This window comes from Gracilinanus agilis, chromosome 2 (assembly GCF_016433145.1).
Source record: "Gracilinanus agilis isolate LMUSP501 chromosome 2, AgileGrace, whole genome shotgun sequence".
NCBI lineage: Eukaryota > Metazoa > Chordata > Mammalia > Didelphimorphia > Didelphidae > Gracilinanus > Gracilinanus agilis.
In genome coordinates, this window is record NC_058131.1 from 699,040,774 (window position 1) to 699,056,025 (window position 15,252).

At 50.0% G+C, this 15,252-nt stretch overlaps 1 protein-coding gene across 1 annotated transcript in view; it reads right to left on the reverse strand.

Moving 5' to 3' along the window:
- MGMT (O-6-methylguanine-DNA methyltransferase) overlaps nt 1–12,571 on the reverse strand; it is a 209,821-nt gene extending 197,250 nt beyond the window's left edge. Inside the window, exon 1 of the mRNA XM_044659189.1 lies at nt 12,512–12,571. The gene's annotated coding sequence lies outside the window, so the exon portion shown is untranslated. The remainder of the gene's footprint in view (nt 1–12,511) is intronic.
- Nucleotides 12,572–15,252: the final 2,681 nt, after the last annotated feature.

Sequence of the window (15,252 nt, forward strand, 5' to 3'; positions counted from 1 at the left end):
AGGGAGGGAGGGAAGAAAGGAAGGGAGGGAGGGAGGGAAGAAAGGAAGGAAGGAAGGAAAGGAGAAAGAAAGGAAGGAAAGGAGGCAGAAAGAGAGGGAGGAGAGGAAAAAGAAAGAGGTATGGGAGGGAGGGAAGGAGGGAGGAAGAGAGAATGAGAAAAGGAGAGAAAGAAAGATCCATCACTATATCAAGTCAGTATATGAATAAAATTTCATATGAAAACATTTAAAGTACATTAGATTTTTGGTCAAGATGAAAGACAGAAAAAAATCCAAGCAATCTATTCTAATTGGGTTCCCATGGCAACTGTACAATTGGGTTTTTCCCTACAACATCCCCAAGGCCCCATGCACACTTGTAAAATATACTTCAAACAGCCGGAATTGTTTTTCCATGGCGCACTCCCAGGAAGATCAATTACTATCCGTCCCCACCCTAACTATTAGTGGCAGGAGATGTTAACACTCTTTGCCATATTAACATAAGTCATGTAAGAAGCGCCACCTCTCCCAATAATTATATGGAACTAATCACGGCGCGCTCGGGCCGCGCTCGGGGTAATAGCGGCACGTGCGTTTTGTCACGGGGCCGTGTTTGCAGAATGTACGAAATCGAGTCCAAATAGAGACCGAACCGTTTTGGCTGCTCTATTGATTTCCAGGATAAACAGAATCAATCATTAATAATTACATTATAAGATGACCCTGCGGGTTAATCAGATTCTTAGAGACTCGCTGCGGAATTCACAACAAACAGCGCTCGCTGCTCGGAAGGGGGAAGAGCGGGGCGAGCATTGCGATCCGCATTTTAAATATTAATCGCACAACAGAGAGGCGCGCGCGGCCCCTAACATGGGACTTGATTTGTACTAATTAGAGCGGGCCTCTCCGCGCCGTGACAGACACGCTAACCCAGCGGGGACGAGCCGCGGCTCTTTCTTAAAGGTTATGAGGAGAGCCTGGACGGCGGTTGTCATGTCAGGCCGGCGCCGGAGAGGGACGTGAAGCACAAGTTAACAACTTCATTACCATTTTCCCGCCGCCGTCCCCGCCCGCCGCCGTCCCGGCTGACCCGTCCTTCCCACCGTGCGCCCACTTTCCAGCTGTGGCTGAGGGAAAGTTTGGAAAGTCTCCTCCCCCCCCCCCCCCCCCGTCCCCTGAAACAAAGCGTCTGGAGATGGGGGGATGGGATGGCCGGTCGCTCTTTATATAGGAGGGGGCCGAGGAAACAAGAAAGGGCAGCCCGTGGCAGGTTTCCAACCCGCCTCCCCGATGCCACGCTCCGTGCTCCAGCCAGCACCCGCCTGCTGCCCTTCTCAGAGCCGGCCAGGCTGCTTGGAGCTTAAATGCTCTGCGGCACCCAGACACGATGCCACAGGCGGGAGGTGACCTCGATGCCCAGGACTCTCAGGCCAGTCCTCTGTCCAGGCTCGCTGTCACACATGGCTGTGTTCACCGGACACCGGCCTGGGCACCCCGCGGAAATCCGTGCCAAAGGGCCAAAATGTGTAGGAGCTGCTTTCAGGATTTGGGAAGGGGAGCCCAGCCTGGGGTATGGACACCCCGAAAGCTTGCTGCTGCTGTCAAGTTAGCAAATGGCCTCTGAAGGCTCCCCCAGCCTGGGCTTCTGGCCCCAAAGTGTTCCCGAGAGCCATGAGGCAGGTGGAAGGCGTCCTCGGTGAAGTGCGAGCAGGCGGCGAACCAGTGACTAGGGAACGGCGGCATGTCTACCTGAGGAGAGGACGGAGCCTTTCCCCAGGCCGCCCCCTTCCTCATGAGGTCTGGGTGGACGCTGACAAGGCTACCCCCACAAAGTGGCTGGTCACTGCCCAGAGCTCCACAGATGAGCATGAAAACTAAATCTGGGTGCTGATCCACTCCTGGATCCATTCATGCCCTCTGGAGGTACCTGAGGCTCTCTGAGCAGGGACCCCCCTTGTGGCCCCAGGCCTAAGAACCAATGTTATCATCCCACACTGTTTCCTTGACAAAGTCTGGAGGAGAAGAGAGAGAGAGACAGTATTGGGAGGAGCCTTCCCAGGGCCCCCCAAAGCTGGGGCTTCTATCCACCTAAACACAAATGAACAAAAAGGATGCCAGCATAGTCAAGGGGTTGCAGCAGGTCAGCTGGCTCGGTGTGGTCAGCAGAGTCTCCAGGGACCAGTTGGCCAGGGAGGCAGCCACTGTCCAATGCCGGCACCGTCCACCAAGCGGCCGAGGGGCTTCATGAGTCCTTACACGTCCTCGGAGGCCAGTGTCCAAGGCAGGAGCTGGGTAAAACAGGACAACTTGAGGCAGGGGAAGCCCTCAGGGAGGAGCTGAAGGGGGAAGCCTGGAACCCTGGGGAAGGAGCCAAAGGGGGCACCCCTGAGCCCTAGGGGAAGAGCTGAAAGGGTACTCCATCAGGTGCCAAAGCCCTCAGGGAGGAACTAAAGGGGCACCCTGGAGCCTTTGGTGAGTTGCTGAAGGGGCACCCCAGAGCCCTTGGTGAAAAGCTGAAGAAGCACCCCAGAGCCCTTGGTGAGAAGCTGAAGGGGCACCCCAGAACCCTTGGTGAGAAGCTGAAGGGGCACCCCAGAGCCCTTGAGGGGGAGCTGAAGGAGCACCCCAGAGCCCTTGGTGAGGAGCTGAAGGAACATTCTGGAGCCCGGGGGGGGGTGGGGCTGAAGGGCACCCTGGAGCCCTGGAGGAGCCGAAGGGGTACCCCATCAGGGGCCAATGTCCTCCCTGGCGGCGTCACACTGTTCGGGTGCTGCGGCTCTCCTGCACGCTCTGCCTCTTAGGCTCGCATTTTCCAAAGAGTTCCCGAGGTGGAGGACAGGAAAGACAGCAGCAGGCCGAGAAGGCTGGACTTCTCGCAGCAAGGCCAGAAGGAGGCGAGGCTGGCTGTGGCCTACGTGGCTGCTTACAGTCCTTCTCTAACATAATCCTGCCCAGCTCCAGGGTCCCAGCAGTCCAGAGACTCCAGCTGTGCTCGGGGCGGGGGGTCGGGTCACCAAATAAATGAGCCCCCCCCAATATGAGTCCCATCCTTGCTTTGACCTCAAGTCAGGAGGGAGCCCCTGAGGCTGGGGCTGAAGCAGAGCGACGCCGGCAGAGCCACGCTGGCCTGGAGGCCTCCTCTCCAGACTTGGGCCTTCTGGGCTGTGAGCAGTCCCAACGAGGAAAACCCCTCCAACAAAGCCAATCACCCTGAACGCTGAGTCAGTGGCCCCGAGAGGCTCTGAGGCTTGTCTAAGGCTGCCCAGCCCACAGGCCCCAGAGGGGGTTCGTAGGTTCTGGGCAGCCACCATTTTACAGGTGAGGAAACTGAGGCACTGGGCCACGCGATGACTTGCCCAGTCACCAGCAGCTGGTTTCTCAGAGGGGACTCCGGCCTCCCTCCCCTGTGCCATCCACTCTTCCACGATTACAGATGACCCATTAAAATGGCAGCGCGGCGCGCTCTCCCTCCCGCTCTCGGCTGGGCACCTTCACACCCTCCTGGGGCTCTTCCTTCCTCGTCTGTCTCAGACCACGAGCCTGTTGCTCCTCCAAAGCCTCTTCTCAGGAGAGTCACGCATGTCTACACTGGCGCGTCTACACTAGCACATCTGACCCGGCTGTCCATCACCTCCAACTCACATCAGGGGGAAGGCAGGGAGCTCCCCCGTCAGGGCTGCCTGTGCCTGGGTCAGGCCATCTCCCGGGATGGTGCCTGCAGTCTGACCCTTGGCCCCTCGTCTGTCCAGGCGCTCTGAAGCCCAGAACTTTAGCCTGCGGGTGCGGACCGGCCCGAGCACAGGTGTGGGTTGAAGAGTCAGACCTCAGCGAGGGGGCCCAGAGCACAAAAACAAGACAGGAAGACCTCGTACTCTCACAGAAGCAGCCGGCCTCCGTTTCCCTATCTGTCAAATGGGGGACTCCTGGCCCCTCCCTCCTAGGGTGGCTGCAAGGATCGAATGAGACCCTCTCTGGGGGGCTGAGCCCGGCACCCCGCACACAGCAGCATCCTGCCAATGCTGGCCGCCATCAGCCCGAGGCCTCGGCCTTCCCACCTACCCGAGGGGGGCGCGCACAGAAAGAGCTGGGAAGGCCCACTCCTCCGCCCGACGATGGAGGCCAGGACTGAGCCCCTGACCTCTGCAGCCTCCGTGTCCAGCCTTTGGCCAGGGTTCCCATTCCTAGAGAAAGCCTCGGCCACGCTGGAGGGACCGAGAGATCTTCCAGTTCTCAAATCCTAACTTTGTGTTTCTTCTGTGCTTGGGGGCTCCCGGTGTGGAACACTCACTCTGAGCAAGCCAGTCAGCACCTTGTGGCCACCCCCAGCAAATGCTGGGTCTCTCCTCTTCCCACCACCAGGGACACCAGACCCGGAACCCCCCAGCTAAACAAGGCCACTCCCAGACCCAGCCATCCGAGCAGATCCTCCAGCAATCACCGCAGGGGTCATCTCCACCAGAGAGGAAGCCCCTGTGGCAGGGACCGCCTAGAGGCTGCCCGTGGAGCTCGCACTCAGCTCTGTCCATGAGCTGGGGTCTGAAGCATTGTTGGGGACTTACCCACAGGGTCTCCCAACCAGGACACGTTGGGGCACAACTCAAACTTGGCTCTCCCGACTCCGAGGGCCGCTCGCTCGCCAGCACTCTCTGCCCACCAGAAGCTTCCTCGGACCCTAACGAAACCAAGAGAGAACATCCCACCGCTGACCAGTTGGGCAAGCCACTGGCACGCCTGCTCCCCCTCAGGGGCTCCGTGTCCAGGAAGCCCCCAGGGGAAGGGGCCACCCATCCACGATGGCTGTCTACACTGGCGCCAGAGCAGGGAACGCTTCTCTGTCCGGACAGCCCAACCTCTACCAAGAGACCGAACAAGTGCCTGCCTGGACCAGCCCCAGGGGGGCAGACTCTGCTCCTGGCCTTCACTCCAGACTGCTGGGACGGGCCGTCCAGGCTGGTGATACACAAAGTTAGTGTAAAACAAAATCAGTTCTTTCTTGGAGTAGCTGAGGGGGCAACAACACGAGGGGGCTTCGTGCTCCTCCCCTCTAAAAGGAACCCATGGGACGTCCTCGTGTGGGCACCCCAGAAATCCCAGCTCCAGCCAAAGACTCCCTGAAACAGCCAGGCCCGAGGGGCAAACGGGCGGCACGTGCCTAAAGGGATACAGAGGGACACGGCTACCGGACTCCCGGCAAACAAAAACCCAAAGCCAGCTCTCTCTGAGACAGCCAGAAATCGATTTCTACTGATTTCTATATGTATAGAGCCACTGAGGATGTGGATGTACATACATATGTGTGAATGGGGGGAGAAGGGGAGAGGGAGAAAGAGACAGGGAGAGAGACAGAGAAAGAGGAGGGGAGGGAGAGGGGGGGGGGACACGGGTGAGACAGAGAAGAGGGGAAAGAGGGAGAGACAGAAGAGGGGAGACAGAGAGAAAGAGAGAGACAGAGACAGAGATGGCGGGGGGAGCTGACTGGATTCCTTTGCTTCCTCCACCATGCCACAGAGCCATTTACGCCAGTTCATACAGACGAGAGGATCCTCGCTTTCCTAGCAGGTCCTGGGCCAGCGGCATAAGAAGGGAATTCTGGGCATTTCACCAGCTCAGGCTCGGAGAGTGTAATTAGGATCCACTGGATTTCATTTTCCAGGCTAATAATCCAGCAATTTCACTGGCTGGATGGTCATGGCGGCATGTAATCAAACAGAGACTCTTAATGCAGATTCTTTTTTTTTTTTTTTAAAACCTTCACCTTCCATCTTGGACTTAATACTGTGTATTGGTTCCAAGGCAAAAGAGTGGTCAGCATTAGACCATGGAGGTCAAGTGACTTGTCCAGAATCACACAGTAAGGAAGTGGCTGAGGCCACATTTGAATCCAGGACCTCCCATCTCTGGGCCTGGCTCTCCATCTGCTGAGCCTTCTGGCTGCCCCTTTCCTTTCTTCCTCTTCAGGTACTGCACACACTCCCCTTGTTCCCCCACCAAATGGCAGGGCTTGGCACATGGGGGGTACTTGGGAAATGTTTGAATTTAATGGAATCTCTTCTACTGGAGCAAGAGATTTAATCCTTTACAAGCAGCCCAATTTCAGACAGCCGGGCTTCTCCAACTTCTGCCCAGTATAAACTTTGTACCTTTGTTTAGAGATAATATACCCAGAATAGCAAAATGTGTAAAAATGTAAATAATGTACAGATTCTATATATTATATTGTGAATAGTTACAAAGTTGTAAGAGTTAAATTTTATTAGATCTATATATGTTTGTAGATTTGTACAGGAAATCATTTGTGCATAGATGTAAATATGTACAGATTTCTGTCAATTAGCTGTGTGAATAGTTATAATGTTATAAAAAAAGACCTTAGATATTAAGGATAGGAAACACAGTTTTCAGTTATCTATAATCAGTTTTGTTTTTTGTACTAGGATAAGGTTTAGCATAGAGAAAAGTTTTGCTTTGAATTGTTCAACTAAGATTTCTAGATGCACTTTGCATAAGTTTTTTGGCCTGCATTTTGGAATGATTTTTTACACAATTAGATAGAGATTATTGTTTTTGTAAAAGCGTAAGTAAGCTACATTGAGTTTGTTGGAATTTTCTCTTTGCAATTATGCTAGATTAGTATAAGATTTGTAGACAAATGTGGTTTTCTGTATTAGCTTTAGAATGACAATGTAGTCTTTGTAACAACTATTTTTGTAAAAGTTTTGCATTTTGCATTTTTGGATTCTTTATATTTATATTTATATTCTTTATATTCTTTAGCATTTAATATTTTGAATTATCTACTCTTTTTTTTGCAAATATTTGCATTTTGTTTTTGCTTTCTGCAAAACAGCTTATTGTAATTCTCTATTTCCCTTTTTTCCCCTATAGCAGGGGTCGGCAATGTATGGCTTTTGAGCCATATCAGGCTCTTTTGAGGGCCAGATCTGGCTCTTTCTGCAGGAGCCATGAAGTCCATTTTTTTTTCTGGCGCTGTTACAGGAGCGCATTCCGTGAGCACTGAATGGCTCTCATGAAATTACATTTAAAAAAATGTGGCGTTTATGGCTCTCACGGCCAAAAAGGTTGCCGATCCCTGCCCTAGAGTATATCCGTAGAGTAAGGTAGTGAATAGGAGTAGGAAAGATAGATAAGTTTAGAATAGGACTGTTTGTTATTTTCGGTAAGTATAAGAAGATAGGTTTACAATAAGGCGGATTTATATATTTACTAGTGATCATGAGAAATTTGTCTTCAACAAATTTACTCAAATGATCAGAGGGAGGAAATGTAATGGGAAAAGGCTAGAGATAAGGATAAGATTGAAGAGAAATGGAAGGTTGTCTTTAAGGTGCATACTAGGAAGTCTAGAGAAAGTATTTTAGCAGGCAGAGGGCAGAGGAGGAGCAGTTTGGAAGGGACAACTGTTAGAGTGAGTGACTTCCTGTGGTAGCAAGGCTCTTCCTGTCCTGAAGACTGGCTTATCGGAGCTTGGCTACCTCAGGCTGTCTGTGGAGAAGGAAAAACCCCAAAATCATCTTTGGAGGCTCTCTGTCTGTTTGGAGAACATCTAGCAAAGGATCTAACTACACCTACTGTGTTTTTATCAACTTTCCAGAAGGTTTTGTCTAAAATCCTATCAGGTTGGCTTTGAGGTTTTACCTCAGGAGTCAGACCCACCGGGGTTGGACTTGGTCATTTTTAGAGCAATCATAACAGGTTTTGGGAGACAGCTTTTGAACTCAACCAAACCAACTACTGAGGGTCATAGAGCCAGCTCTTTTAGGGGAGCTATTAGGTTAGCCTGAAGACCGGAAGGCTCCCTCTTGCGAGGTAAGAAGATTGTGGTGGTTTGGGTAGCTAGATCCTTTAGAGTCAGGGACACCTTGTTCTGATCCTCAGTTGGTACCCTCTCTTTGAACAGAGATATTGACTTTATGCAACATTGTCTCAAAGGCATTTTGTGCGACTGGCTCAGTGAGAGAAAGTGATTCTGCTTTACTCTCACTAATAGGGGGCTAGAATACCCAGAGACTTCAGCTGGTATTTAGAGAGTTCTCTAAGAGGAAACTACATCTATCCTCTTGAGTTCTCCTATTATCCTTCTGGGTTTATTAGCAACCTTCTATTTTTTTTACCAGGTATCTATTTTTGGTAGGGTTGATTTAGTAGGACATACAAAGCACAAGCACTCAAGACCAGGTGCCATTTCCAGGAAGTTCCCCAAAGCTGGCCGACAAGACTCCATATTTGGCCCAAGGAATGCCAACATTTTTATCAATGACCCTGAGGAAATCAGAGATGTCTTACACATCCTGCTAGTGACCCAAAGCTACAAGGAACAGCACCATGTGGGATGGCAAGCCCAGGATCCAACAAGACTCAAAAGGCTGGAATAACAGCCGGAATCAATGCAATGTGAAAGTGAACATTAAGAGAGGTCAAGTCCTCTACCTAGATGGGGCTCTCCAACAGCAATAACAACATGGCAGCCAGCTCTGGCTGGAAAGCCGAGGACCAGGCCAGCGCCATTTAATCAAGAGATTTAATTGAAATAAAAGGAGCCACTGGGTAAAGATGAGGGGGACAGGCACTGTGATCCTAATCAGCAGTCACAGAACTCCCCTGGGCTCTACACTGTTTGGCCCATTCAGGCTATGTAGTGGGAGTCGTAATGGCAGTTATTTATGCCATCAGTAATGCCAGGCTGATCAAGTGGCCCTGACACAGCCCAGTGGATTAGAGGCTACAGGTCAATTCATCCCCATTTTATAGACAAGGTAATCAAAGCTCAGAAAAGATGTGACCATGGTTGGAAGGGCAAGATTAGAACTCCAGGCTTCCTGACTCTAAGCCCAATCAAACTTCTCTCCATTAACACCCCTGAAACCAAGCCTTCATCAACAGTCAGGCAAGAAGCACTGCATAAGCCCTGTACGAAGTGCTGAAGGTACAAAGAAAGGCAAAATCTCATCTCTGCCCTCAAGCTTCTGATTGTGGATCCTTGGAAAGATTAGTGGAATGAACTAGGGAGTTCTGGGTCCAGGGAAGAGAAGGCCAAGGGAAGACCTAGTTGTGGCCTGGACAAACCAGGAAGGCTTCCATGCAGGAGCAGGATTAGACTTGTTCTGTAGAGCTGTGGAGAGAAGAAAGATGAATGATGCCTGGAAGAGAGAAGGCAGAAAACTGTCAAAGGCAAAAGACTCTCCTGTAACAAGAGCTGTCAGAAGCCCAAATATGCTGAGGCTAGACAGGCCTAAGTGGCCCAGAAGGCCTCTACTGGTCGGACAACAGGGGCCCCTCCTCTCAAGGACCTCCAGGGAATGCTTCTAAGAGATTCAGTCTAAGGACCCAGGCCTTGACTTCCAGGTAAATATAGGGATGGAGAAGCCCAAGGTCCATGGCTATGTGTGCACACGCAGGCACCAGAGCTCCCGCACCAGGCCATCTTCCACTGCTGTGCCAACCCAGAGAGAGATTTTCCCCTCACGCACTACACCTTTTACTTCTGTCCCCCTCCATCACGCAAAGTACGCACGTAAAATGGGATGCGGGGTAGGACAAACTTAGGGAGTGATTTCTATCTACACACTGCTAAGGGGTCCCAGATTTCAAGGTGAAAAGGACTTTGGGAAGTAGGGCTCCAAGCTGGGTCAGAGATCCTGGACCAGGTATCAAGAGAGCTGGAAGGAACCTTGGAGATCTTTGTGTCTCCTCCTCATAGAGGCCCACGGAGGAGAACAAATTGAAAGCTCTTTCCACTACCCCACCCCCTGTGCCTCAGTCAGATCATAATCAAATCACAATTTTATGCAGATTACTGATATTCTCATAAATCTAAATATCCTATTAATTAATGTGGCCTGAGCTTACAAAGTACTAATTGGTGCCGGGGGGAAAAGAAGAACAATTGGAAAAAAGTGGGTTTTTTTCATGCAATTCTGTTTTACTATAAAGTATTCCCAGCAAGGAAATCAAGTTTCTTTTGCTCTACTTAAATTTGTTGAAAAGGGATATAATCTCCCAAGAGATTTTGGAAAAAAGAACCCACAACAACTCTTAATTACCTTGGGAGGATGGAAGGGAAGGAAGGATTAGACAATAGCCCACATCTCCTGAAACTCAATAACAGGGTCTCTGAAATGGATTTTCATACTGGCACTTAAATATTCATTTGAGATTATTTCTATTTTGATACGCTGCTGCTCTGAAAAGGGGCAGCAGTGCAGACACAGTATCAGCGTGCACCCCCAGAGGAAGCAGATTCACTAGCTTGGACTCCCCGGCCCGCTCCCCTCATCTTTTCCACATTCCCCACTCAGCCAGCAGATTAGGTCAGTCAATTCTCTATCCAGCCAAGCAAAAGTTTTACAAATACACCCAAAATTTACTTCCCGGGACAGAAAGCCGGCTACTGAGCTGAGAAAATTGAGAGCACAAACCACTCGGAGATTTCAGGAAATGATGGAGCCCCCAGTGAGGAATACAGGTTTAGAACTGTCCTACTGCATTAATACTACCTGGGGATTTAGGACACAGGCTATAAAGGCTGGCCTCTCCAGTTTGTTTACTCTAAATGTTTATGGATGTAATTGGGGGGGGATGTAAACAAATGCCAGCACAGTAAAGTGATGTTCTGGAGACACTAAGCCCCTAGACCCGCTCCTCTCCTGCCCAAACCAGGAGCGGGGATGGAGGCTGGGCTTCCACAAGTGCTGACTCAGGCCATCACAAAGGTCCGAAAGCCCTGCACAGCCATTCAGTGGGTGAGTCCCATGGTTCCATTCTCTGCAGAAGGCCAGGCTTTACTGCTCTTTCCTCAGGTTTATTTGGTACAGAGAGGGTGCTTAAGTCAGGTTCGGAAATAAAAACTTTCAGAGACACCAGCCAGGGGAGTGAAGCTGAAGCACCCCGGCTTCAGGAGGAATAAGTGAGGGTCTCTCTGAGCCCAAAGAGAATCTGGGGAGGGGGGAAGCGCTACACAGAGGTGGGAGGCCAAGCTGGGGACGAGTGGGGGGAGGAAGGACACTTCCCTGACCCTGGCATTTACTAGCCAAGTGACCTTGGCCTAGCAGACTCATCACTTCCTCACCTAGAAAGGGGGACAGGGACTGAAGCCTGAGTGTCCCTCACAACCCAGTGCTTATGAAGGAGGAAGACCAGGTTACTAAGCTTCTGTGCTTTCTGGGAAGAGAAATGAAGTACCTCAAGACTGGAGTTTAAATTCTGACTCTCCAGATGAAACTCTGGGGGCCTCAGTTTGCTCCTCTGTAAAATGGCCAGGTCACTCCTGAGACAGTCTACAATGCTGCGGTGTATGAGCCTTCCCTGTCTGTTTCCTTATCTGGACCAGATCTCCCCCCACCCCAACTCCTGGGGCCCCTCCTGTTCCACCAAGGCCCACAACCACTGTCTCATCTCCACAATGGGGCAGGTGAACCGGAATATGCTCGGGCTGCCCCTAACAGAAAAGCCCAGGAGTCTACAGAGCAGCAAGGGGGGTAGTTCTACAGGATGGACTCCCAAGCTGGCATCCACTCCCACATACCCATTTTACACAAGGAACCCTGAGTGCAGGGAGCCGCACGGCTAGCAGGAGTAGGCAGAAATGCTGGGAGTGGGGGCCAGTAAGGTCAGAGGAGAGCTTGGAGCCCAGCCCTACAGACAACTGGGTGCTCTGCAAGCCCAGCCCAACCAGGCAGCTCTCTACCCTCTGCCCTCCCCAGATTGCCCTGGCTGCAAGAGCCAAGGGGGGAGGGGAGTGCAGGGTTCTGTCCTCAGGGGCCCCCAGTAGGGTTCTACATCCAGACCCAGTCATATCCAAGGGCACCTAGATAGGTAAGGCAGGAGGCTAAGGTCAAACCACTGCCCAGCAGCACTTGCTCCCAAGTCCAACAGAGGAACTCGGGGGACCCAGGGAGGGAAGAGAGGGTCAGTCACAGGGTATAATGGGGGGTAGGAGCTGGGGGGGGTCTTTTATGGGGGTTGTATTGAGGGGCTCCTTCCTCTGCCTGTGAGGTGTGGATAGACGGTTCATGAAGGGTCTTGTAAAGAGGGCACTTGGCAGGGATTTCCTGGGGGATCATGGGACATCTACTTGAGGGCTTCTGGAGTCATACTGGGGCTCATGTGTAGTATGGGGGTGATTGTGGGGGCTGTACTTGGAGTTCCTTCAAGGTCTGCTGTGAGGTGTAGATGGGAGGGGTTATGAGGGTCCTGTACGGAGGGTGATATGGGGGGGGGGGGTGGCTCCTCCTCCGTCTGCCAGCCAGGAGCAGATGGGCCGGTTATGGGGGGCCCATATGGAGGGGCTCAAAATGGGTCTTGTAGGGGCCATATATTGGGGAGTTATGGGAGGTCTTGCATGGGGGGATTATGGGGTCTTCTACGGGGGGGGGGCTCCTTGACCTGCTGTGAGGTGTGGATGAGGGGCGGGTTCATGGGGATTCCTCCCCCTCCTCCGCACAGGTGAGTGTGTGTGTGGGGGGGTCTTGGTGCAGGGAGGGGGGCTCCGGGTGCCCCGGGCAGCACTCACCACTCACAGGCCCCGCTCCAGCTCCCCGTATCTCTCCGTGGCGCCAAGGGACTCTTCCAGGCCAGTCCCTGAGGCGCCCGGGAAGGGGGCAGAGGGAGCAGAAGCCACTTTCGCTTTGGCCAGGCTGCGCATGCCCAGTACCTGAGCTACCCAGAAAGGCCGGCCAGGTTCCCAGGGCGGAGCCACAGCAGCAGCCCCGCCCCCACCCCGCCTCGAGCTGAGAGGCTCCGCCCTTTGTAAGCAGAGCCCAGCCCCTACCTGCAGAGGCTGCAGTGTCTGTTGGGATGGAGGGAAAGGAAAAGAGGGGAGGGGGGGGGCGCGGAAGAGACCTTGTAAAGGCAGCCTAGAAAAGAGCTGACCGGCCCAACACAAACTACTGAAGAAAGAATTCTACTGGCCAAAGGAAGGAGTGAAATTAGAAAATAATCAGGTGAAAAAATCGGCTCCTAAGCCGCAGGTCCCTTTAAATTCCCAAAGCGCCGGCATCTAACCATGAAGTGACGTCATTTTAACAAGCTAGAGGAGTCAACAGCCCAATCAGCTGAATGGACATGACTGAGGGAACTGCACACTGGAGAAATGCTAATACTTTTGACAGAAATAGGAAAGTCTAACACCCATTCTGTTAACACTGAGGGGGCAGCCATGTGACTCAGTGGATGGGGGGATTCTAGGTTCAAATCGGGCCTCAGACACTTCCCAGCTGTGTGACCCTGGGCAAGTCACTTAACCCCCATTGCCTACCCTTACCCCTCATACACAGTATTGATTATAAAACAGAAGGTAAGGGTTAAAACCAGAACAAAACACTACTGAAAGGAATAAATGGACCTTTCTTCAAAAGAATAAGCAATATCCATCTAAAAGCATCCATAAGCATTATCTGTAATGGGGATGCGCTAGAAGCCTTGCCAGTAAAATCAGGGCTGAAAGAACTATCATTCAGGAGGGTACTAGGAATGCTCCCTTCAGCAATAAGACAAGAAAAAGACATTGAAGGAATTAGGGGCAGCTGGGTGGCACAATGGGTAGAGGGGAGGCTGAGCCAATATGATGAAAATGACAATCCTACCTAAATTAATTTACCTCTTCCGTACCATAGTAATCAAACTACCAAAGAGGATTTTTTAGAGCTAGAAAAAATGGCAAAATTCATCTGGAAAAACAAAAGAACAAGACCATCAAGGGAATTAGTGAAATGAATGACCGAAAATTGGAAGGCTGGTAGCCTAGCTATACCAGATCTCTCACTGGACTGCAAAGTGGTAATCATCAAAACAAATGGTAATGGCTAAGAAAGAGAGGAGCGAATCCATGGACTAGATAAGGTACATAATACTTAGTAGCAAATTATCACAGTAATCTAGTGTTTAATTAACATAAAGATCCAAACTTTTGGGAAAAGAACCCATTATCTGACAAAAATTGCTGAGAAAACTGGAAAAGCGAATGGCAGAAACTAGGTTAGAGACCAGCATCTCACAATGTTTACTAATACATGGGTATATAACTTAGCCATAAAGGGTGATAGTATGAGAAGGGAGCATGCAATAGTTTACCTGTTTGATCTAAGGAGAAGGGAAAAATTTATAACCAAACAAGAGAGAGCATTACAAAATGTAAAATGGATAATTCTGATTGTATTTTAATTTGTACAAACAAAACGAATGCAATCAAGATTAGAAGGGAAGCAGAAAGCTGGGAATTTTTTTTAACACCAAGCATCTCTAATAAAGGCCTCATTTCTCAAATATATAGAGAACTGAGTCAAATTTATAGCAGACTTTACAGCAGTCTTCTTCTACAGCATGACCAATATGGATATGTGTTTTGCATGACCATACATGTATAATCTAGACCAAGTTGCCTGCCAGCTCAGGGAAGGGGGAGAGGATGGAGAAAAGAGAATTAGAACTCAAAATTTGAAAAACAAATGTTAAAAATTGTTATTACATGTAACTGGAGAAAATAAAATATTATATTGAATATTAAAAAGAAAATGTACATATTTGAAAGAGGCGTGCATTTAGGAGGAAAGATAAGACTGAGTTCTATTTACACATGTTGAGCTTCAAATGCTTAACTAGGTCTATGGTGGGAGGGAATGTAGAGACAGCACTAAGCAAGCATCTATCAAAAAACTAGAGCAGAAGCTGACACCTCCAACTTAAGGAAGTGGGCTGACCCCTCCTTTTTGGTACAGAGAGAGGATTTCAAATAAATCTACAAAATCATCAGTATTTCTATATATTATTAACAAAATTCGGGGGGAAGAGATTGTTAAAAAAAATTACATTTCACATAGAAACAAAATGCATTTATTATGAGGGCATAAACCCACCAGGATATCTACAGGAAACAACAGCTACAAAACAATTTTTACAGAGATACAAACTACTGAAGAAGAAATCGTTTATTTGCAAAGGTCCTGGTTAAACCAGAAAAGAGATTAGTTTAAATAATTTTTTTTTTAAAGACTGAATTAGCAACTTAAACTACATAAACTTCAATGGATCTACAATCAAAATATTTTTAAATGACATCATAATCAAAAAAATAATCAGTATGAATGGAAGATTATATTTTTCTCACTCAGATAGATTTTTTTTTTAAACCCTTGTACTTTAGTGTATTGTCTCATAGGTGGAAGATTGGTAAGGGTGGGCAATGGGGGTCAAGTGACTTGCCCAGGGTCACACAGCTGGGAAGTGGCTGAGGCCGGGTTTGAACCTAGGACCTCC